Below are 26,243 nucleotides of genomic sequence, written 5' to 3' on the forward strand. Positions count from 1 at the left end.
ATAGCATGCCCAGATGTAACACTGTTTCACAGACTGCTGCAGATTTCAGTCCAGAACAGAATCAATCATTGCCCCTTGTATTCATTAAGCTGCTGTCTTCACACATGGATTTAAACAGCTATGGCTTCAGTCCTGTTTGTACAACTGTGGTTCTGCAAAATTCACATGAATGCCCATTTTAGCCCAAAAAACTTCAGGCCATTTCTAGGAAAGAAATTCACTGCTACTGTTAGTAACCCAGGACAGACAATCCAAGAATGAAGACAAGCTTACTCTATCTTGCTAGCTTGGCTCACAATAGGAACTAGCCTGAGTTATCCCTTGGGAATCTCTAACGGGAGCATCTCAACAGCTGTCATCATTTGTCCATGACAAATAAATTTAGTCATTATTCATTTTACAGCTTAACCCCTTCAGGTCTGTGTGAGATGTAAAACAAGCAGGAGATGCTATGCCAGGAGCTCAAGAATCTGAGCAGATAATGGGCCAATATTTTCTTCACCATAACTACTGATTCCTGCATTCCTGAGACAGTACATCAGGGAGAACATCTCCAAAATAGTGTGGGACATTTTAAAACAAACTATTATCGTGAGAGTGTCAAGTTTTCATTTGAAAAATATGAAACACTTGGGTCCTTAGAAATTTCAGCTAATCATTGTAGCTGAGTCTCTTGTTAGTTATTTACATGGGAAATATTTGAGCAGAGCATTATTCTTGTAAATAATGTTGGTTTATACCTGAGCTATTCTTGCCCAATACATTTCTAGTTAGGATGCTGCATTACGGTCTTTGGGCCTGATTCTGCAAGGTGCTGAACACCCTCTGTTCCCACTGAGGTCAATGTATACAGCTGAGCATTCCCAAGATACCTACTACTGCCTTGGGATCTAAGCATCAATGGATCCTGGCGTGCTTGGCATCTTTACAAGATGAGACCTTAAAAACTAATCCCACATTTTTTGAACTTGCATACCTTAAATTAAGCAACTAAATCCACACTTAGGCACCTAAACAAAGAGTCACTGAGCACCCACAGTAAGATCAATAGGACCTGTGGGTGCTAAATGCCTCTGAAAAATGGGCCTCTGTTACTTAGGTGCCCGACTCCAGGCTACCAAGTTTGGAAATTTTGGCCTAAAGGAACTTGTTCATCTAAACAACTAACTTGGGGTATGTTTTAAATCAGCATATGCACCAAATGACTGAATGGCTTAGAGAATTGATATTAAGGCACACAAACTTCACCTCTAAGTTACCTGTTCAAAACCAGTCCAGGTTGGTGTGACAAAGCCATTACTATCTGGTTTTCTGATGCCCTATGTGAAATGTGCTAGTGGGTCTTAGTCCAGATTTCAGACAAAGACACACACACAAAACCAAATGGCATTAACTAGCCAGCATGTAAACCCAGATTAAATGAGAATGGAAAATCAGCTGGCCTCCCCTCCAGTGAAATAGTCCCTCCAGGTCAGAGTGAAGGGGCAGAGGCTGGGTAGTGTAGAAGAACCTTGCACTTATAGTGTACCTGTCCTGTAATGAATGCACATAAGAAGGCATGGAAAGAGAGGCACATTTTGGTACACTTGATACTAAAGACTGCAAGCTCAATACTAAAGCACAATGGACAGGTAAAGCCCAAATATTAGAACCTCCAACAGATGCACAGCAAAGGATATGGTGCCCCGCCCCAATGCCAAATTACATTTGGTGTACGTAACAACCCCCTTTTTAGCATCCTGTACTCCATGCCATGGCCCTGTGTGTATTGGCCTGTATAAAAGGGCATCCCTGACCCAGGCTGAGACTCCTTTAGGACACAAATGGCTTTTCACTCCTTCTGTGTGAGTATCAGATCAGCCTCTGAGTCAGATAGCTACAATTTATAACACTTTTCTCATTACCATGCCTGAGACATCCCATGATTTAGCCCCACCATTATATGTTCCCTTGAATTGTTATATTGATTTTACAGCTATCTAGAGGGGAAAAAATTAAAACATACAAAGGGCAAACAATGAAAACAATCTGAGAGAAGGGCTATTCTCCTTGGCAGGGTGAAATGGGTAAAACTGAATGTTGTTCCAAACACAAGAAAATAAAATTGTCCAGGCACAGCATCTCCTCAATATGGTTTCTCATTCAGCACAGTGTCTCCTACCACCTCATTTGACCTGTCACCCCCCCTCTGTGTATCTGTCCACTGCCTCCCACTTCTCCAAATCAGACACAAGCTTCCTGTCCACACCTTAAAGGTCCTGCTCTATCCAGCCACTCCATTAACTCACTGCGATGTCAGTTGCTGCCTTCACTCTGCGAGTGTTCCCAGCCTTCACCACTGATCGGTTGGCTTTTCCAACAAACAGCTTCATGCTTTTCCCCACGCTTCCCAGAATAAATAGGAAAAACTCTGGCACAAATTCCATCCATCTTACCGTCTTCAAAACTCACTTTGAAGTGAGTTCTCCTTATTCACCCAATCCACGATCCCTAAAAGACATTACCAGCTGAGGAAAGCTAGGTGAGTCATGCCTATGGCTCATCATGGTTACATATTCCTATTTCACAGTTAACTCGTCCCCTCCCCTTCTGAGTATTTCATCCATCTGTTGCCTTTTGTTGCAACCTAAATTATAAACACTTAGAGGCAGGCGGTGTCTTTTAAATAAGCGCCTTTATGGCCTACCATAATATTCCTAATAATAAATAACAACCTTTAGGTAAGGTGGAAGGAGACAGCCTTCTTTTCTCACTCCGAGAGCTCTATGCCAAGTACTAACTGGGGTTTTTAAACCTACCCTTCTCTTCGATCTAAACTAACATGTTTCTATTTCCTTTCCTTGGTCAGGAAATGTCAATTTAATATTTTGGCTCCTGTTACAATTCTATTTAACCAAGAGTTAATTAATTAAGTTCCTCCCACTGTAGTGTGCGTTAGACTCCCATTATGGAGAGGAAATATCTTTCTTTTAGGAACCTTGACAGCTGGAATGGTTTTCTGCTTCACTAACACATCACGCTTATACAACTCACATTGTGGCTTTAATGTGCCTCCTACCAGCTTCCCAGACAGGTACACTCACAGCCAGTACAAGTAGTTTCATTAGCCTGGTAAAAAAAAATTTCTCCTGAAGGAAGTACCTCAGAAGACAATCACATATTATGATAAAAATCACATTTGCTTAATTCTACCTTTAATAATTCCAGTATAATCAACCATATTAAGGAACGTGGTGTCCAGATACTGAGGTGATGAATGCCCTACAATAGATTTGACAGTCAGATACAACTTTTATACAGCACCATAAGTATGCACAATGCTTTACAAGAGACAATAAGCCACAGCCCTGACGACTTTATAATCCAGTACCAACAAAGACTGCCAAATTCATGAGTCAGCCACTGCAGAACACCATACTAGAAGATCAAACAAAACATTCCGCGGCCTAATTGTTGCTAATTCTCATGACTGTATCGCAAGCTTTGCTATATTTAGAGCTTTTTTAAAGTCTCAGCTCTTGGAGTCAGGTGATTCTAGTAGAATTTCAACTTTCTTAGAATTTTTTTGGGGGGGGGGGGAGCGCACTATGTTCTTTTGTAAATTTTATTCCTTATGGCTGCAGAGAAAAGCTTGAAAACATGAACCCTAAAGGCTCAAAAAACAGAAGCCAAATAAAAAGAACCTACATATATTAGCTCTAAATTCCCATGATTTTAATCTAATCTCATGATTTGTAGGGGTCAGGCTCATGGAGTTTTAAACACTTGGGGTTGGCAACACTGTGACATAAACTACAAAGTTATTGTGGCAGTTTTCTGTGGTGGTCTATGAATATTACTGTTAGCCGTTAGAGAATGGTGTCCAAGGGACCCAAGAGGGCCCTTCCAAACCCATTATGCATTAATCTAAGGAAGCTACAAAACAGGAACCAAAAAAGGAGCCAATCCTACCTTCCTTATTCAGGCAAAACTTTCATTGATGTGAAAAATCCCATTAAGTGCAAGATCGTTATCTGTATTACCGTAGCACTTACAGAGGCTGCAGCCAAGCTCAGGACTCCACCATGCTAGGTGTTGTGCACACACATAGTAAAAGATAGGCTCTGTCCCAAAGATCTTAACATTGAAATAAATAGACAAGACAGACAAGGGAAACAAATAATAATCATTTGTTCACTGTTACAGCTGTGAACAAAACCCTCATCAATTGACTCTTGTTCTGGTGCCTTACCCACTGAAAGACATTATGCTAACCAAGGAAATTTACAGCACAAACCTTGAAGAAAAACATATGATTTAACATAGTTTTAAATTGAATGGCAAAGAGAGAAAACACATACACCTTTTCTATTTGCCTGCCTGTCCCCAAAAGGTTTCTTTATGAGGATTTTCAGAACTCAGGGCTCCAGTTAACCTTCAGGGTCTGTTTGTATAGAGATATGATTATCTCTCAACACAGTTTTCCACTGCTTCATAGTACATTTAATTATCAACAATAGCTCGTTATTTTTATACGTGACTGTTTCAGCTTTTCCTGTTGACATCAATAGTAGGTTTTCTCTTTTTTAATTTGCAGTTTGGATCCTTGAAAATTCCCTTTAAATTATGCTTTGGGAATATGTCAGCACTAACTGTGAGTAAAGATATTAAACCATCCTCCCAGGCTCTCTTATTAGCATAATATTTATGACCCACTTAGCATTCTTCTCAGTGATCTGAGCTCTAGTGATACTGATCAATGAGCAAGACATGTATATGGCATGGGGGAAGAGAATCTTTAATAGTCAGTAAAGAAGTAGGAATAGCTTTCCAGAACTAGAGGTATTAATCATATTACTGCTGGTGTAGCTGTAGTGAAGTACATTTTTATTTTTAAAACAGCAAGTAAAACATCACGATGGATTTTCTGTTTAAACATGTACTTATGCTTTGCACTTCTATAGCACCTTCTATCAGAGGATCTGAAAGTGCCTTACAACTATTAAGCCTCTCAACCGCCTTGTGAACCAGAGATGTACTATTCCCCCCCACCCCATTTTACAGCTGGACAGAATGAGGCAGAGTGGTTAAGTGACTTGCCAATGCCACCCAGGAAACCTGTGGTAGAGCCAGGAACTGAACACAGATCTAAGCCCCAGTCCTGCTATTATCAAAACCGCCCTCCCCTCCACCTCACCCCAGAGGTTTTAAGAATCAGAGTAATATTCCAAATATGCAAATATTCCCATTGTAAACCCAGTTTCAAGATTATTATATACAAAAACATATATACATAAAGGGTGACTGACAAACACAAATCAACTCTTGTGTGAGTGGCACAAATAAATGTGTATAAACTGAAAAGCTAGTCAGTGTTTATTAAAAAATAATGTAAATCCATTTAGATCTCTTTTGTGGAGTTGTATCACAACTCCAGGGGCTCAGTCCTGCTAGGAGTTGAGCTTCAGAGGTAAGGGTGACCAGCACTTCTCAGGATTGGTCCCCAACCTTGGAATTAACTAGCGAAAAGAGACTGTTTCAGACTCAGATGCCAGGGAGACATCTGTTGGTGAATTTTTTATTTGCCTGGAACCCACGGGAATATCGAAGAGTGCAATCACTTGGGCAATCAATAGGCCAAATCCTGTTTGCCTTACTCACACTAACAGCTCCACTGAAGTGAATAAGACCTCTAGTGCGAGATGAGTGAGACTAGGACCAATATTTACAACCTTGTAAATGGACGGATGGATGTTCCTTTTTTACATATGCAGCAGGGGAATTCTGCTTGGAAATTTAACAAGTCCCCGGAACCCAACAGAACAGGTTCAGGTTTCCAGCCATTAGCACCATCTGTTGTCATGACATCATAGGAAATGGCGCCTTTCTAGCCTGCATGCCCCAGAATGGTATTTATGGCACAAATTTTTCAGCCTACTGAAATAATTAGTAAATCATTAAATGCAGTACACTCATCAGCCGAGTGCTCTGTAATACTCAGTCTCTGTAAGCTGAAGGACATTGCATTTTACATTTCTATAGCATCTGCTCTCCTGAAGTGCTGTACATTTTATATACAAACAACACACTGGGATGGAGAGTGGCTGACAACCTTGGCACAGGACTCCAGAGCAATTCCCCACTTTTACAAAAAAGGCCATAGGATCATTATGGCCCACACAAAATAGACACGGGCTCGAGTTCTAAAGTCTCCTCTGCAGAGATCACAGGAGGAGGAAATGCTGCAAGTAGTAATTTTTCTATACAATGGCATCATTTCGCTCTCAGAACATCGTCCCATCCAAAAAGATTATTATTCAGTATTTAGACACAAGGGTGATAAGCACTCTAAAAATACCTAAGATAGAGAATGGTCAAATTATAGCCTTGCTCCTCTTTGGGACATTGGGAATGGAGGTGAGTGAGTGCACTGGCAAAGCAGAAGAGCAGGGACGATACAGGCAGGATGTCTTAGGGAGTGCTGGGTGGTGCACCCCATATGGTTCTCCTAAGATCTTCTTATAATTATATACCATAATCATGATCATGTATCTATCAGTGAGCCTGCAGCATGCACTCCCCCAACAGCTGCTGCAACATACTGACAGGTGCTCTGTCGGCAGGAGTCTTGCCTTGCCCCCAAACCGAGTGGTGATGGCCTCTTGATGCCTTGGAGCACTTCTGGCTGTTAGCTGGCGCTCCCTCTGCACTGACAATACACTAATGTATTGTGTTTGCGGGTGTAATAATGCCCTGTGATTCTGCAAAGCACCCACACATGACAAAGGAGAAACTAGCCTTTCATTGGCAGGTACCACTGTGTGCATTGCGATGGACAATACAGACAGGAAGATAAGGTCTCTCTCTCTCCTGAGGATTTATAATCTAAATTCAGGGGCAACCAACAGGTGACCGCATACAGACTAATACTATGCCTGCATAAACTATAAGGTGTTATGCACACATCGACCCCTTCCCCATAACTCTTCAGCCACTATAGAACTAATTAACATATACTAATTAGATAAGCACTTAAACCAGAGGTGGGCAAACTACAGCCCATGGGCCACATACGGCCAGCCAGCCAATTTAATCTGGCTCTCGAGCTCCCGCTGGGGAGCACGGTTTGGGGCTTGTCCTGCTCCCATGCTCCCGCCAGGGAGTGGAGTCGGGGGCCGCTCTTTGCACACGTGCTGCGGCTTCGTGTGGATCCCGGAAGCAGCAGCATGTGCCCCCTCCAGCTCCTATGCGTAGGGTCAGCCAGTGGCCCCTGCCACAAGTGCCACCCCCGCAGCTCCCATTGGCCGGGAACTGCAGCCAATGGGAACTCCAGGGGTGGCGCCTGCAGACGGGGCAGCACACAGAGCCTGGCCACGGCTCCATGTAGGAGCCGGAGAGGAGACATGCCACTGCTTCCAGGAGCTGCTTGAGGTAAGTGCTGCCTGGAGCCTGCACTTCTGAGCCCCTCCCGCGCCCCAACCACCTGCCCAGCCTGGATCCCCCTCCTGCAACCTGAACTCCTCGTTTCTGGCCCCACCCCAGAGCCCTCACCCCCAGCCAGACCCCTCACCCCCTCTAGCACCCAAATCCCAATTTTGTGAGCATTAATGGCCCACCATACAATTTCCATATCCAGATGTAGCCCTTGGGGCAAAAGGTTTGCACACTCCTGACTTAAACCATAATAAAGTGCTAAAAATGTAAAATGTTTCATAAATTATCAACCATAAAATAAAACATTTTAACATTCCAAGCACAATTAAGATTAAAAACCCTGAAAGGGGGAGCAGGAAGTGATGGACTAAGGCCGACACCCAGTGGGATCAAGTTCCACACTCTAGGAGCCACCACAGCAAAAGGTAGTCAACTGCTGAACTAAAGTGTGATCAGTGTGGCATCAAGGAGTGTCTACCGCAGTCATAATGACTGGTATTTACACAGATGCACGTCTAAATTACAAACATGTAGATGTACACGTAAAAAAAGGTAAATTCATACACAGACACAAACTTTTATTTCGTGGATTTTAAAACCACAGCCACACTAGGGCACCACACAAACAACTGTGGCTCGAGACATTCTGCCTGCAAGAAAGCAGGGCTGGCAGGATGGCAATTACTACACTTTTTTAAAAGGATTCAGTGTGTGGTGCCCACAGCACCAAGCTACAGCTGTGAGCACAGGCAGGGGTGGAGCACTGCCGTGGCCACACCCTCTTAAGGGTGATTAGTGCCACCGGTTACATCAGCTCTGTTCTGCAGCTTATGGTCCAGGAGAGGAAGCATCAAGCTTTTGGTTGCCCCTGCACAGATACACAAGCACTTAGGGAGAACGGGCACCCTGCCCCTGGGGAACACTCATACATGAGCAGCCAGAATCCAGCCCTTAGTTTATATGCTTATTCTGTATGTCCACAGATCCCTAGGCCACACTTTCTGGCCTTTTTACCAAAGCTGAGGTTTGCACACTGCACCAGCACTTACTTGAACAGTCTGCATAGTTATGTTTAATAGCAGCCAGTGTTTGGGTAAGCATCTCCCTAGAGCCTGTGACAAATCTGTGACAGATCTATACCCCTGATCACCATCCATGTCACTAGGTGTGAATAGATAGCGGTGATAGCCTGTTCCAGGTCACATGACTCTTGTTATTCTTCCTTCGTACCATTTGGGGGATAAGAAACACAGCAGTCAAATAATTATCATTTTGCATTTAAATTTCCTGACAGCTCTCTAGAGTGAGCAATGAAACCATATTCAGTGCTTTGTCTCATTTTAATACTATCCCTGAAAGTACTGTGATCAGTAATACCTAGCTCTTACATAGCATATTTCATAGTGAGGTCATGAAACCACTTTGGAGACTTAAGACTGATGGGGAAAAAAAAGTAACTAGAATAAAAAGTCAGTTAAATCCTACAAGTGATTTTACTAAAAAGGGTGGATTACCAAAAACAACAATGAATAATTACCTTTAACAACACTTCGCATTTGCATTGATGCACAAGGTGGATAAGCCTTTTTATCTGTGTTTTATAGATGGGGAACTGAGGCACAATGAGGTTAAGTGACTAGCTCTAGATCACACAGCAAAGCCAGTGGCAGATCCAGTGATAGAACCTACACCTCCTAATTCCTAAATTCAAACCGATAAAATGCCCTATTCAGTACTATCAGTGCCACTTAAACAATGGCCCAAAGTCAGCTTTCAGTTACACTCAGTCAACCTGCTGACTTCCAGGGGGGTTCCTGGGAGTAAATGAGGACAGAATTTGGCCCAACTTTATCAAGCCCTTGTAATCAGGAATTCCTTCTCAGCCAGTTCTGTGGTTTTAAATGATTGTGGAAAGGTTTTATTCAAATGCTTAGTGATATGTTTGCTAAGTGTTTGAATACTTTAATGTGTGGTTTACAGTTTGCCTGCATACTGTTGGTAAAGCAAGCTAGGGAAGCCTGGCTTATATTTAACGTGTGTATCAATTTATGTTGGTTTTGCGCTGCTGATGTGAAGCTAAAAGGCTCCATAACTAGGACCAATTCCTTGAGCCTTTCAAGGGCACCCCATCAAATGCTGCAATGTATGAGACCTACTCTTCAAAAAGAAAAATAAAGCATAACGAATACTAAATAATAAAGTATAATAAAATATTGAAGAGCTGAGCTGATTCTGTTCTTCCTAAGCTTGTTCATTTTCTGATTCTTTAAGAACAAAAACTATGCTTATTTTTTTTTCCTGGCTAGCAAATGTATTCTTCAGACATAGCAAAGAAAGCAAACATGCAAATATAAAGGAAACAGAAAGCAGACATGGCGGGGAGAAAGAATTTAGAGGGACAATGGAGACAAAAAAAACCCACAGTTGAAACATTCCTGCTCTGTCTTCCTAATGACCGTAGGTTATTAAATTATTATTATTTGTATTACAGTAGCACTTGGAGGCCTCAGCCAAGATCATGGCCCCCTTGTGCTAGGTGCTGTACACACACATAATAAGACAGTGTCTGTTCCAAAGATCTTACAACTTAAATAGGCAATGCAGACAAAGGGTGGTAGAAAAGAAGAATTACTATCCTCATGTTACAGATGAGGACAGGAGACAGAAATTAAGAGGGAGATTCTCCAACAGTAGGCAGGGCACTTGAGCAACCCCTCCCATCCACACCATGGAAAACCTTGCCCAAGGTCACACTAGAAGTCTTTGGAGGAGCTGGGAATTGAGCCCAGTTCTCTTGAATCCTAACCCAGTGCCTTAACCACAAGGCTGCCCTCCCTCTCTGGTAAAAGAGAAAAGAAGTACCAACCACATGTGCCCCAACCAGGTCGTTTAACATAATCGTCCCCTTCCCTTTGCTATCTCACCTCCATCTATGGTACTATGGACATTTTTGCCAGTCCCCCAGCATCCTTACCTGCTGGTCACTCCCCTATGGTAACATGTCTCTGTGTCCCGATGAGTAAGACACTGTGCCTCTGCTCCTTGCTGGCTCTATTGCATTCCAAGCCAGGGCTCTGAGGAGTGGTCCTGTGCTGGCTGTCAAGCATTGGTCTGGTTCCCAGAGAGACCCTTTGACACAAGGGTCAATTGTTCCAGCATTTTGCTGACCATCCTGCTTTCCCTCCACAGGCCCAGTGTGCAGTGCATGGCAGCTCCCACTCTTAGGCAAACAATTGCCCTTTACCTTTTACTTTTGGGGGAGAGTCACATGGGGGTGACACAGGCACCTTCCAGCCCATTCTGCAGTACATTTATTCTTAGAATAGGTGAATCAGACCCTGCTTGTTCTGCTTCCATTTTTGAACACACAGCCATCAACTGAGATGTTTTACTGGCAACAGCTTTTAGCTATCCTACCAAACAGCTAGTGAAATCTGTAGAGAAAGCCAATAGCAACAGCCATTTGCAAATTGGATACAATTAACTTAGGCTTAAATAAAGACTGGGAATGGCTAAGTCATTATGCAAGGTAACCTATTTCCCCTTGTTTTTTCCTACCCCCTCCCCCAGACGTTCTTGTTAAATCCTGGATTTGTGCTGGAAATGGCCCACCTTGATTATCATACGCATTGTAAGGAGAGTGGTCACTTTAGATAAGCTATTACCAGCAGGAGAGTGGGGTGGGAGGAGGTATTTTTTCATGCTTTGTGTGTATAAAAAGATCTTCTACACTTTCCACAGTATGCATCCGATGAAGTGAGCTGTAGCTCACGAAAGCTTATGCTCAAATAAATTGGTTAGTCTCTAAGGTGCCACAAGTACTCCTTTTCTTTTTGCGAATACAGACCAACATGGCTGTTACTCTGAAACCTGTCAAAATAGCAACAGAGCAAGTCAGTGCTCAGAGACCAAATCCTGCAGTCCTTACTCAGGCAAATCTTCCACTGAGTCCAGTGAGGCAAAACTCTCTTTGACCTTTCCAGAATTATACACACTGGTATGAACCTCTATGGAAGAATAGGCAACTAGCAGAGTTAAGTTAGTAATTGAGACTGAGTAAAGGAACAACTGAGGAGACATTAAATCAGAGTGCTATTGGGAAAAACAACAAGACTTCAAAGAAGAGAAATTAGAGGGGAGAAAATCAATGTCAAAGCATTTGCCATGTGGAGCCACTAATTACATGGATAAGAAGTACTGTAATAATAGAGCAAGCAGGATCAATAGGAAGCAAGAGCTGGAAAATGTGGAATAAAAGGCCAGTAAAATCTTAGTGCCTGGCCTAAATGGGGGTCCAGAATTTGGGGGAGGGCAATGGAAATTAAAAATAATGTATCATAATGGAACAAATTTGTCTCCAACTTGAAGCCATGGAAATGAGACTTTTGAGGGCTGTGAGAGAGGTGATACTGCAGCACCCCATGTGAATGATGCCATCAGGAGACCAAGGCCTGTGGTATCAGAGAGAAGCTGCAAGAGAGGAGGCCGAGATGATATAGGCACGTAAGGAGGACGGATGAAAGGAATCCTATTAGGGAAGCGTTTGAGACTAACGTGCTGTGACAGACAACAAGAGGACGGCCAAGAAAACAGCAGACAGAGCGTGTACAGGAGGGCAGAGTGGATATGGAGCAAGCATTGGATCAGCAAGCTGTGTTGAGTGTTCTGAGCCTCATAAGTCATTTGAGATAATTACAAGAGTACTAAGGGTCCAGCAATCCACAAGCCAGGGTCTGACCAGGAAACCCAAGGCAGGTATGTAGGATCCTAATGAAAGCAGCCACTCTAGTCTGCTCAACATTGCCACCCTGTTGGGGATGGTCCCCACTACCTGGTAGTTCTGACAGACTACTCCTGTTCCAGCCTGTTCCTGCCCCTGTTCCAGCCATGGCTGGTCGCCTGACTGTCCTGACACCAGCCTAGAAAAGACTGATCTGATGTCCCAACTCCGAGTTGCTGAAGTCTGTCATCTTAAACCAGGGATGAATTTGGCTCATTTCAGCCAAAACTTCCACAGAGTAAGTGAGATCAGTAGAATTTCACCTGAGAGTCTGCAAGATTTGGTCCAGTTTTGTTATTCCCAACCTTCATTTAAAGCAAATTAGTTATGAACAACTCACACCCTATTTAAACTCAAATTTATTCAGATTCAAATTAAAATAGTGCATTCTAGTTTCCTGCGTAATACAAAGGCATGCGCTTTGCCATTATGCTCTTGGGTGAGCAGGAGTCAATGTGAGAAAATAAAAGGGAAGAGCAGTTAAAAGTTAACAATGCACATCAATTCATTAATAAAAATGAACTATTATCTGAAAAGTATGAGATGCTGCCTCTCCCCTAAGCAAATCTGGCTTGCACAGCCATCTTGTATGCCTCAGATAACCCCAGAGGACACCCCCTATGGTAATTCAGCTGTAATACTTGTGTAATACATTTTCCACAATACATTGGTTTGTACATCTTACATACAAGCCATTTCCTTTAATGCATGTTCACAGAGGCTGCTTCTTTCTTGAGCCAAGAGTTGTAAAGCGTGCGGTCTGCATTCAGACTAACAGTTATCTGGAAGACCCATGCCTTGTTTTATCCTTGAGAAAATTCATGCTTTAAGCAGTGTTTGTCAAAGTACAAGCAGATGCCATGACAATGACATGGGTTTCTGCTTTGATAAACATGGGGCAGATACCCAAGAAAGTGTAAAAATAAAGATGCATGTTAACAAGTGAAATGCTTTGATGGACAGGGCTAGAGCCTAATCTTGCTCCCATTGGAGGCAATGAGAAAACTCCCATTTCACTTCAAAGGAGCATAATCTAGCCCAGTATTCATATTCAATGTCATTCATAATTACAGAGATTCTTATCTGACATCATGGGATCTATAGACTTCCCATTCTCAGTGGAATCTTTACTACAAGTGCCAAGTAGCTCCAGCTCCAAAGCATCAGCCTCCCCTACACACTGTCCTATTCCCTGACTAGTTATTGTTCTAAGTGCAAAGAGCTTCTTTTATTGATGTCTGTACATCTCCAGCCAAGCAGACCCATAATATGCTCTAGATGTAACAGGCAGACATCAATTTCAGCACCAGGTAGTTCGCTTGTACAAGTAAATGGCATTTGATTCTTTATTCTCTAGAACAGGCGTTACTTGGTGTGAGAAGTACAAGAATGGCTACAATAAACATTATGCCAGAGAAAATGATTTAAAATGTCTGATCATCACATTGGAAAGAAATACCTTGACTCCTTATTATCCACAAGTCCAAATCCCTGCACAATCTGTCTACGACTTGAAACTCAGGGCCGGTCTACACTTGAAATGCTGCATTGGCGCAGCTGCACCCATGCACTTGCACCGCTGTAGTGCTTAAGTGAAGACACTCATACGCCAACGGAAGAAGCTCTCCCATCGACATAGTACTGTCTACACAGGCGGTAATGTTGGTATAATTATGACTCTCCAGGGTGAGGAATTCTCACGTAAGCTTCAGTGGGCATTCTGCAGGTTTGCAACTTGCACATAAATATGTTAATACATAGCATAACAGAAAAACAGCCATAGCTACTGTCAGCTCATCTCAATGATCAATTATACCATAACCCAGACTGCTGGCCAAATACGTAATGTGCGTGACAGAGACACTAGAGTTGCAAAATGAAGCCAGATTAGGAAAACGAAGCCAACGGTTTATCTACAGAACAAGTAAAGCCCAAGCAACAGCAATGTAAGCTTCCCTCAGACCTGGAGCTGGAAGCAAAGGAGACAGTTTATTCTCCATGCTCTGAATCTTTGGCCTTTTGGCTGGGTAGTTTTCTAATAAAAACCCTAATTCTACAGCTTCTGTGTTCCAGTGATACGGTTCTCTTTGTCCTCAACTATCATTTCATGTGACTAAAAAGCTGTCCACTGGGGGGAGCTCCTTTTAATTTTAACTTGAGCAAAATGATGAGGAAATAAAATCAAAATCTAGTGGATTCCTAATGCAATAATTTCACAATTTCTAAGGATAAAATCAGGGCACATGGCCAACAATTTGCAAAAACAAAAATCCCCAAGAATTTATTGTGCAAGAGTCTAATTAGAATTTGGAACAGAGACTAATGTTATTGTGTATTTTAATCCTAACAGATGTTTCTTGAGAAAGGTGATTCAGTGAATTACATACAGACTTTAAAATAGTTAAGCTGGTTCAGAACTCCAAGAAATGTTTTTGGTAATTTCAATAATATGGAAAGATTGCCCTTGCTATCTTTGTAATGGCTATCAGTGTAATGGCTCCCCAACTTGTGAGAAAGCCTCACTTGTACATATAGGTGCTATTCCTGGGGGATGCTGTGCCAATAAATTAAAGATTCTACGTCAAAAAATTAAAAATTCTGCAAAATTCTGCATATTTAATTTGTCAAAATAACAATACAATCATGTTGGTTTCAATTATTTTGGTAATTTATTTCAAAATACCTGTCAGCAACTATGTACAGACAACAAAAAAGATTCAGGAAATGTTTTTTGACAAATAGATTCCTTACTAGGCATATTAATACATAACTTTGAGTAATAATTCATTTAAACAACAAAACATAAACATATTTCCTGCACCCCTCAGAAGCAGTGCAAAGGCTTGGGGGAGCCAGGGGTAACGGAGGAGCTGAGGAAGAGAGAAGTCATTGCTGGGAAGGAGCCTGGCTGTGAACGTAGAGGGCTGTTGGGTGTGAGTGGGAGAAGTATGGAATAGGGGTTTTGTTCTGCACAGTGAGGGACTGTTAGGGAGCCTCCACCATGCATACCCTGGCTGACCCCTACTCTCTCTCACGCAGTCAGGCACATCTACCCCTGTCCCCTGCATCCCCTCCCCTCATCCCCATATGTCCCTGAACTCCAACTTAGCCACCCCCATCCTCCCAGAGCCCTGTACCCCCACTCAGTCATCCCCCTCCCCTCATCTGGCCCTGCACCCTTCCCCTGTCCCGATGTGGCCCTACACCCCCACTCAGCCACCCCTCTTCTCCTATGCGGCTCTGCACCCCCTCCCCCTGTGTGTCCCTGCACTCCCACTCATCCCCCACCCCAGTCTGTCCTCCCCACTAGCCCTTCTGAACCCCACTCTGTGACCCCCTAGCAGCCGCATGTGCCCCACACTGTCCGTTTCCCCATATCCTGTGCCTCCTGGCCTGGCACCCCGGGAGTAGTTTTTAAAGACACTCAGCATCTCACAAGGTCAAGCTCTATGAACTCCAGAGATGCCTATGATTTGCTTCCCAGAGAAGAAAGAAGGAATTAAGGGACAGAGTGGTGGGGAAATGGCAAAAAGAAGTTGTAATATTTGATTTTCTATGTGCTTAGACTGAGAGCATCCCTGGGGTTAGAAGAGTGTCTTACCACATCCCTGCAAGGCGAGAACTGCCCAGCTTTGCTTTCAAATTCTAATACTTTAAAGCCGTGGTTCTCAATCTTTTTGGGCTCTGGACCCATTTGTAAATGTTTATGGCCTGTCACGACCCAGTAAATAATCTGGGGGTGGAGGCCCTGGGGCAGAGCCCCAACTAGGCATTTTAGCACCCTCAGCAAGCAAGCATATTTGTGTTCCCTTCCAGAGGTGACACGAGGAGGAGAGGCATGTGGGGTCATGTGCCTCCCCCCAGGTATTTTGGTTGCACCACCACCCCCAACTCAGACAGGCTGGGTGGCCCGCTGAAGTCAGTCGGGGGGAGGGGGGGGGGAAGAGGAAGGTGGCGCTCCCTCTCCAAGCCCCACTCCACTGAGCCACCCTCCCAGCTTTGTACCCTGGGTGGCTGCTAAACTCACCCCACCCTGGTTATACCCTGCCCTGGGGTTGTTTCAGTTGGATCCTCCCTCGGGGGGGGTTGGGTCCTGCCCAGCACTCACCCCACAATGGCAGCTCCTGTGCTGTGGGGCTGGCTGGGCTTGGATCTCCACTCCGGGTACTGCAACCTCCAGCATTGCAGCACCGCTCAGATTTGGCCTCACCCCTTGACTGACTCAAATTTGTGTGAGTGGAGTTGTGACATGGCTCATGGGGATCCAGTGCCACTCACTCAAATGTGGCCTTCCTGGGCTCCTGTCATGACACCTGGGCCAAATCTGAGTGGTATTGGGACCACAGAGGTTGCAGTGCCTGGAGCAGGGAGGCGAGCCCAGCCAGCCAAGCGGAACAGGAGCCACAAGAGCTGCCACGTGACCCTCTGAAACATTCTAGTGACCCAATTATGGGTCCCGCGCCACGGGTTGAGAAACCCTGCTTTAAAGTATGTATGTAAAGAGACTTTCCAGAACAGGACTGCTCTCCTCTATGTGGGAAAAAGGTGGATATGGGGAATTTAGATGAAGGTAAACTGCCGTGGTTTACTTTAAAAAATATTTATTTAATTTAGTATAATCTAAGTGGAAAGGAGAAACGAGATTTTTTTCTTGTTTATCCTTGTACAACGTTACTCATTTGATAGTACTGTATTATGCAAATGTATGTGAATGTGATCCCAAGAACAGCCTGGTTATTATTCATTATATCTGGAGTAGAGTGGTGCTTAGAGTCCCCAGCAAAAATCAGGGCCCATTGAGGTAGGTGCTGAACATTCAAGGAGTGAAAGACAGTCCCCTGCTTACTTAGAGGAATTTACAGTCTCAATATTTGCAGGATTTATCTGAATGCTTCGGTCCAAAACCTGCAACTTATCCAGGTGTACTGACCCATTAGGACTCCCTGTGTGCCGTGAAGATATGACAGAAAGATCAGGGCCCGAGTGTCCAGATAAATTGTGCCTTCACCCAAGCATGGCATGTGCTGGGATAGCACAGCCTGCAACTCTGCATGCTCACACACAGGCTTTTTGTTTTATGGGTGAGTAAAATATGCATGATTTGTATTATGGCAGCGCATCAGAGCCCCAGCAATGGACCAGACCCCACCCTGCATTCATTTTTACCAATAGTCAGGGTGAATAAATATCATGCCCGGCATGGTACGTTTCAATGACCCTTTTGTTAGGGAGGGATACTGTTCATTAGCATCTATGATAAATCAGAGTTCTCACAATCTCCATAACTATCGCTGACACTTTCTGCACCATATCTAGGTATGGAACTGCCATGGAGGAGTGTGAAACTGGAGCCAGGGACAAGTTCAAAATTAGCAAATTGATATTAGCAGCTGTTTCCAAGCATTGCTCAGACTAAACATTTGAAGCTTAAATCATAGTTTAGGAACTTGGAAAAACTGCCACTTTTATAAAACTCCTGAACAATTCTACAGTCTGATGCATCCCACTGAATGCCTGCAACAAGAGACAAAGTAAGATGGGGTCTTGGAGGACATACAACGAAACAAAGATTACGGGCTTCAATGGAGACGGAAACTAGGATACGGTTTTTTAATTTTAGATCCAGCTTTATAGTAGAAAGGTGTGAATTGTGGGAGCTTGGAAAGATAGATCAGCAACAGCTTGTTTAACGTCTCCCATCACAATAATAAAACCTCAGCAGATTTGATCACAGAGGGATCTGCAGAAACCTTCTGAAACTCAGAGGTTTTTAGGCTGCTGACATTTGTCTCCCGACTGTTTAACAACAAGTAATGCGAAACACTCAGTGTCTAATTCATAAGAATGCTGGTTTTATTCCATCATCAAAGTCCATTACTAAAAAAGGAACAGAGAGAATGCGAGCTTGCAGTTATTGTTCCAAAACCCAAAACAAAAGGGATCAGGTTTTGTGGGGGAATAATCAGAAAATAATAAATTCTAAAACAACATTTAAAAAACTGCAGTTTCTATATAAATCTCAGGCTTATAGGATTCTTTCTATCAATCAGAATAGGACTTCGGACATAAAAGGTCAAATTCTGCCCTCAGGACACAGATACAATTTTAGTGGTTCTAGAAATAGGTATCGGACACCGGATTTGACTCATTTGTCCAAAACTGTGTTCTGATTGGCCTGCTGGGTGTTTTGCTGGTTTCTTTTTGTGATCAGAGGGTTAAATCCTGTGTAACCGAAACTGCCATAGAAGTTGATAGAAGATTACTATTGTTTATTATTTGTATTACTGTTGTCAAGTTTCCTCCCCCACTCTGAACTCTAGGGTACAGATGTGGGGACCTGCATGAAAAACCTCCTAAGCTTATCTTTACCAGCTTAGGTCAAAACTTCCCCAAGGTACAAAATATTCCACCTGTTGTCCTTGGATTGGCCGCTACCACCACCAAACTAATACTGGTTACTGGGGAAGAGCTGTTTGGACGCGTCTTTCCCCCCAAAATACTTCCCAAAACCTTGCACCCCACTTCCTGGACAAGCTTTGGTAAAAAGCCTCACCAATTTGCCTAGGTGACTACAGACCCAGACCCTTGCATCTTAAGAACAATGAACAATCCTCCCAACACTTGCACCCCCCTTTTCCTGGGAAATGTTGGATAAAAAGCCTCACCAATTTGCATAGGTGACCACAGACCCAAACCCTTGGATCTGAGAACAATGAAAAAGCATTCAGTTTTCTTACAAGAAGACTTTTAATAAAAATAGAAGTAAATAGAAATAAAGAAATCCCCCCTGTAAAATCAGGATGGTAGATATCTTACAGCGTAATTAGATTCAAAAACATAGAGAACCCCTCTAGGCAAAACCTTAAGTTACAAAAAAGATACACAGACGGAAATAGTTATTCTATTCAGCACAATTCTTTTCTCAGCCATTTAAAGAAATCATAATCTAACACATACCTAGCTAGATTACTTACTAAAAGTTCTAAGACTCCATTCCTGGTCTATCCCCGGCAGAAACCAGCATAAGACAGACACACAGACCCTTTGTTTCTCTCCCTCCTCCCAGCTTTTGAAAGTATCTTGTCTCCTCATTGGTCATTTTGGTCAGGTGCCAGCGAGGTTACCTTTAGCTTCTTAACCCTTTACAGGTGAGAGGAGCTTTCCCCTGGCCAGGAGGGATTTCAAAGGGGTTTACCCTTCCCTTTATATTTATGACAACTGTGGTACCTCGAAGCTCAAGTCAAGGATCAGGGCCCCATTTTGCTAGTTGCTGTACATATATATAATGCAAAGATGGTTGTTGCACCAAAGAGTTTACAGCTTAAGGCCCTGATCCTGCAAAGACGTAAGTACATGCTTAAGTTTACATATAGCGACTAGTCCTGTTGAAGCAAGACTATTCATAATCTATGAAGTCTTTGCAGGCTCAGGGCTTATGTACTGGTATATGACAATGGGTGGATGGAGCAAACAGACAGTGGGAGTGCAAGGTAGCAGCAGGATGATTGTGATTAGCATAATAAGCAGCGGTCACAGTGCACCGGCTCCCCAGATATTGCCAACTGTATTTTAGAAACACAGGTTACAACATGGCCAGCTAATGCATCTTCTCATGGTTTTGCCTGCATCTTCACAAGGATTTAGAGAGCTTGTCATTCACAGTAAGCTAACTCAACTGAGCTAACACACTCTATTTGAGCATCAAGACAGGGACTCAGAGATTTGTTGCCCCCCTCCCTCCCAGGGGCTGCAGAGACGGGCCAGGAGCCAGCCACTTCTGGGAGGCCATGGGGCCACGACAGGCAGGCACCCTGCCAGAGCCCCACAGCTCTGCCATTCAGGAGCTGCCTGTGGTAAGCGCCTCCTGGCCGGAGCCTGAACCTGGGACCTCCTCCTGCCCCCAAACTCCCTCCCAGAGCACACACCCCTCACCTACACTCCAACACTGCCTCAGCCCAGAGCCGCCTCCTGCCCCCAAACTCCCTCCCACAGCCAACACCCCTCACTCCTGCACCCCAACCACCTGCCACACGTTCAGCAAATGCACACCCCACAGTTGAGAATGTTACACTGATTTGTGACAATCCCTAAGGGATTTTGGATCTATAAACCACAAATGACACTAATAAAAAGTAAAATTCATGAAATGTCCAATGGATTGTATGAGATTAGGTGCAGTGTGACCATATGACCTCTGCACCCAAACTCCCTCCCAGAGCTTGCACCCCTCACTCCTGCACCCTAACCCCCTGCCCTAGGCTTAGCCCGGAGCCCCCTCCCACACTCCAAACCCCTCGGCCTCAGCCCAGAGCCTGCACCCCCTGCCATACCCCAACTCCCTGCCCCAGTTCCATGAAAGTGGGGGAGAGAAAGCGACGGAGGGAGTGGGGAATGGAGTGAGTGTAACGAAGCAGGACTGTTCTTAATGTTTCCTCTGAATATTGTGGGGGTGCCTCAGTTTCCCCTATGCAGTTCTTAAGTATCTAGGTGGTGGGATAAGGGTGTATGATCATTGCAGAGCCCTAGCGGGCAGGTGTGTGCAGGGGTTTGGACACAGAGAATGGCCAACACCCTGTTTCCTGGCAACTGATGGCCTGGCCCTTCCCCCCTGCAAGGTGAGAGCTAAAGGGTTGAAGACAAAGAGATCAGGTGACCTCCTGGCCGGGGAAAGGGACAAAGCCCAGAGGAGGAGGGCTGGAGGGGGAGTCAGTTTTGGGGCTGGCTGGGGACATGGGGTGAAGTGCAGACGTGGTTGTCTGGCTCACTGCCCCCCCAAAATGGACTCAGCTGAGGGGTCCTGTTCTCTGCACCTACAAGCTCTGTTTTAGACCATGTTCCTGTCGTCTAATAAACCTTCTGTTTTACTGGCTGGCTGAGTCACGTCTGACTGCGGAGTTGGGGTGCAGGACCCCACCTGGGCGGACTCGCTGTAGGAAGCGCACGGAGGGGCAGAGGATTTCAGACCTAGGAAGGTGGAAGTTGTGTGAGCTGTGTGTCCTGAAGACAGTCTGCTCACAGAAAGGAGACTTCCCCAGAGTCCTGCCTGGCTTCGTAGGGAGCAGTTCCAGAGCACCGCCCGGGGACTCTGTGACAGTGAGTGGGCAGGGCTTCAGGGAAGGGAAGGGGCCTCGGGGAAGACAGGGGTAAATCCTGGGTTCATCTTAAATTCAAAAAGTGATCTTGTGCGTAAAAAAGGTTGGAGACCACTGGTGTAGACACTACCTATGCCAACAGAAGGGGTTCTCCCATTGGCATAGGTAAGCCACCTCCCCAAGATGCAGTAGCTAGGTCGATGGAAGAATTTTATCTAGCCCTGTCTACATGGGGACTTGGATTGGATAACACCGCTCAGGGGTGTGGATGTTTCCCACCCCTGACCAACGCAGTTAAACCAACCTAATTTTCTAATGTAGACCAGGTCTCAGTCTCAGAATTATTTAGACTGGAAAAAGGAACCCTCTAGGGCATCATCATCAGTTTTTTGCCTCTTGGCACTGTGGAAGGATTGATTTATAATACTCCTAAATAATCCCTAGCTGAATGGGGTGTGTATTAGCTTTGAACATATCTATTGATATACTTTTGTTTAAATTCAACACAAAACATGGACCACTGCTGGAGTACACAATGGAATCTTTCTGTTGGCACAGAAGGTTCAGTAAGCAAGTTGTCTGTGCTGGAAGGAAAAGGCCCACGGAGGAATCATACTATACAAATCTGTTAGAGCAAAGGAATGAAGAACTTAAAACATTTAAATTTCTACCCCAAAAAAGGTGGCATCAATGTATGGAAACACTCTCAGATCTGTCTGATTCTCACTCTTGCAACCACAACAACACTCTGACACCACATCATCTGGTGACCGTTAGCATCCATCCGTGGCTGCTTTCATTTTGAAAAGAAAAGCATCAGCAAACAGAAAAATTAACATGAGAGACACGAAGCAACAGAGAGAACTATGTTCAGACTTGCCTTCAGCTTCACCCTACATAGTTTGCTAATAAAAATACATGAACCTCGCCTGCTATCAAACTTGTGAATCTCAACTCCATTTTCGCACAGCGGCGTTAATGAGAAACCACTGCTCCCAATATAATGAAGAGTCTTATACTGTGCTGTTTGACTCATCCCATTTCATCTGAACATGCCTATTTGATGGAAAGTAAAAGTGTGTTTGTACTGCTGCTTTTTATCACTACTTTACAGACTATTTATTCTCTAAAAAAATAGTTACAAATGCCAAAATAAAAAAAATAAAAAAGATGTTCTGATATAAAAGAGCAATAAAAATGTGCACACCAAGTCACAAAACCCAAGATGTGGAAATCAATTCTGAGATTTTTTTTTCTGCCATAACCTTGTTCCAAATGCAAGTTCAGTGCTCTCACATTATTCAAGGGCAAAAATAAGGTATTGCCCCGTTTCCATATACACCTTTGAACTCTCTGTAGTAGCTCTTATTTCTCTAGTCATGCTATGTTAAAGAATATTTTGGGTTTGGGTTTGTTCGGTTGATTTTTGTAATAGATCTTTTGTTGAAAACCCACAGATGTTTGATAAGTAATTAACAGGACCTGTTAAACAGCATGGAAAGAGAGCTCCTAGAAAAACAGAGCAATAGAAAATGTCAGTCAGGAAGATCCAGTTCTTTCTCTCTCCGTTTTATATTTCCTTTCAATTTCAAAAGCAAGAATCTATTTGTTATTATTATTTTTATTGGCATTACAGTAGTTCCTAGAAGCCACATCAGAAATCAGGAACCCTTTGTGCTTGGTGCTGTGACAAACACATAGTAAGAAACAATCCTAGCTTAAGAATTTACCATCTAAATAAGCAAGACAAAGTTCTCCACCATTTTACAGGTGGAGAAGTAAGGCAAAAAGAGACAAGGGACGTGATCCAAATCCCACTGAAGTCAATGGAAAGTCTCCCATGGACTCCACTGACCTCTGAATTGGGTCCCAAATGACATGCCGAAAGTCTAGGGTTGCCAACTGTCTAATCGCGCAAACCCAAAGACCCTTGCCCTGCGGCCACACCCCTGTCCCACCCCTTCTCTGAGGCCCCATCCCTCCTCAGTCCATCCCCCCTCCCTCCATCGCTCGCTCTCCCCCACCCTCACTCACTTTCACTGGGCTGGGATGTGGGAGAGGGTGTGGGGTCAAGCTCTGGAAGGGAGTTTGGGCGCAGGCTCTAGGCTGGGGAAGGGGGTTGTGGTGCAAGAGGGGGCCAGGTGGTTGGCACACACCTCGGGTGGCTCCCGAAAGCAACCAGCACATTCCCTTTGGCAGTGGCTCCTAGGCGGAGGGGGAGGGGGGGTCTCCACGCGCCACTGCCCGCAGGCACCGCCCCCGCAGCTCCCATTGGCTGCAATTGCTGGCCAATGGAAGCTGCACAGTCAGCACTCAGGACGAGGGGCCACAGGGATGGTGCTGGCCGCTTCCAGGAGCGGCATGGAGTTGAGGCAGGTAAGGGAACCTGCCTTAGCTCCACTGCCACACCGGACTGTTAGCACCCAAAATCTCCTGGTTTGGCTGAAGTAGTCTCTGGGAGATAGTGTGTGATTCCAGGAGACTCCCGGCAAAAGCGGTATGGTTGGCAACTCTACCAAGGTCGCACAGGAAGAATGTGACAGAGCTGGGAAAGGAACCCAGATTTCCTGAGTTATAGAAGAAATATGTAATTTTTCTTCAATAAAAAACTGGAGCTGACAGAGAAGCTGGTGAAAAAGCTCACCACCCAAGAACAAAGGTGCAGAAAGAGAACCAATGAAGTATGTTGAAGGGATAGTGTCAAGACAGACAGGCCCAAAATACAACCTTCACTACTATTTTGTGGCAGCCTGTTCTTCAGGCAAATGGAACTACCAGTATCAGCCTTGCAGCACTTCCCCATATCTCTTGATCTTGCAACTTTAATTTTACTATTTTAATCACAGAGAGCAGCCTGTGATTAGCAGAAGAGAGACACTTATCTTAATCATTGATTCCTTACTCATAAGTATGCAGATTTGCAGCCTCTTATTAACATTGGTGATGAGATCCTGCTGCATGGTAAAACTGGAATAAAGTAATTTCATCTGCTTTTACAACAATGTAAAAGAGGCAGATGGTATATATTTATGACAAAGACTGACGTTATTGCTGGTGCCTACTTATATGTTGTGGAAGTGCTATACTGACAGCAAGTTGTGGGTGGGTGAGGTCACTTTCCTTATTATACCTTTAACATTTTGTGCAACGACTACCATGAGTAAATGCATCACCTTGTCAATGGTGGAATGTAACTTCCTCAGAAACATAGCTATGGAAATTTTTCTGGCAAAAATCTGATAATGGACCTGGTGACCTCAGCTGACTTTCATATCTCCCCATTAGAGGTATCATACCCCACAGGATTAGTTCATAGAAGAAATATAATCTTTATTAACTGTTTGTCCGAATATCAAAGTAAAGGCACTTGAACTGCTAAAATTTGATAAAAAACTAATAACTTTTTGGTGAAGGTCAAACTTCTAATTTGGAATTTTCTGTATCCAGTGGTCCATTAGGACTAGATATAGCAAATGTCAAGATTCTAGCACCAGGAGAAAATGACGATTCGCTGTGTCAGTCCTTTTCTAGCATCTATATGTTGTTCCAGGAAAACCTTTTTTTTTTTTTTTCAAAGTTCTTCTAATAGAGCAGAGACTATCAACCTTCCAAACAAGGGAAGTAATATTGCTAAAATCCCATTTTATCACAGGACTTGATGGCTTGACGGTATCAGAACATGAGGTAATTTAGGAGTAAAAGATGTTATCAAACCCTACCTAAAGCTCTTAGCATCTGATGTTTGATGATGTACGTGAAATGTGTTTGCTGGACAAGTGTCTCCATCTCGGCACTCTCAGAGGAAGGACCGAGTGCATCTCCTCCCATCCCTAGAGATGGCCTCTCCAGCTCAGGTTTGTTCTGTTGACATGCCGAGGACGTTTTCCCCCTGGCAACCTCAAACCAGAACCTTTCACCAGCCCTAAATTCACATAATTTAAAAAAAAAAAAAAAAATCCCATTTTGGCTAATGAACAGCTGAACAACAAACCCAGTGCTCTACACTGAATTATCTACAATGCTCCAACCTCCAGCACAGGATTCTCACACGTTCCAATATCCAGCCTGATCAAACACTGCCTGTCAGAACAGATGGCATCATGTGCAGTCCTGCCAATACCTGAGTCCTATGAACAGAAAATATGGGGGAATATGGGCACACCACATATTCCATAGCAACACACCGGCCTAGCAGCGCTTTTCAGAGGGGTACAGAGAGAAACTGTAAACAAGGAACAGAGTGTGTGCACACCCGTGAACAACCAAAGCTGTTTAGATCTAAATTCTGGCAGAGACCCCTCTAAAAAGAGATAGGAAAAAATACAAACTAGGGACAAAAATAGAATCCACAGGAGGAGAGGAGCTAGTAGGAGAGTATTAAATGCAAGTATGCAGCTTCTTGAAGGGACATTGTCAGGGGCTAACAGCTTCTGTGAGCTACTACAAAAAGATTTTGCCTCTAGACATTCAGGATCATAGTCTATTAAAGTCTCAAGTGAAAATTAACATAGTTCTCTCTCCACGTGATAAATGCTCTGTAGGATTCGAAATCTCTGCAGACTCAGCTCAGTTCAGCCCAGGGCTCAAACAGCAGGGGTGGAAATCAGGACTGAAATACACTGGCAGAGCTACCTTGGGGGGTGAAGCTTGCACAGCCCTTGCTCGCCCAGTGCTTTGCTCCAAGCAGCACCATCACTCCTTCGCTTTCACAAGCAGCAAATTCACCTCAAAACAAAACAAAAGAGGAACGGTCGATTTGCAAAGACTCCTTTGGCACCCCACAAAATCCTGATCTACTTAGCTATTTAGGGTTCTGTTATGAGCCAGAACCCCGTTGGGAAGGAGGAAGGCCCACTGTCCAAGTGATGTAACTGGAAGCATTATTCCTTCCAAAGACGCAACACCTCAACATTCAGAGGCTGGGGTGCACAGCAGGGGCACTTGCTATAGTTGTACTG

At 44.1% G+C, this 26,243-nt stretch overlaps 1 protein-coding gene across 1 annotated transcript in view; it reads right to left on the minus strand.

The window, feature by feature from the left end:
- CLASP1 (cytoplasmic linker associated protein 1) overlaps positions 1-26,243 on the minus strand; it is a 269,429-nt gene that overhangs the window by 140,071 nt on the left and 103,115 nt on the right. The window lies entirely within an intron of this gene.

This window comes from Eretmochelys imbricata, chromosome 11 (genome assembly GCF_965152235.1).
Source record: "Eretmochelys imbricata isolate rEreImb1 chromosome 11, rEreImb1.hap1, whole genome shotgun sequence".
Lineage (NCBI taxonomy): Eukaryota > Metazoa > Chordata > Testudines > Cheloniidae > Eretmochelys > Eretmochelys imbricata.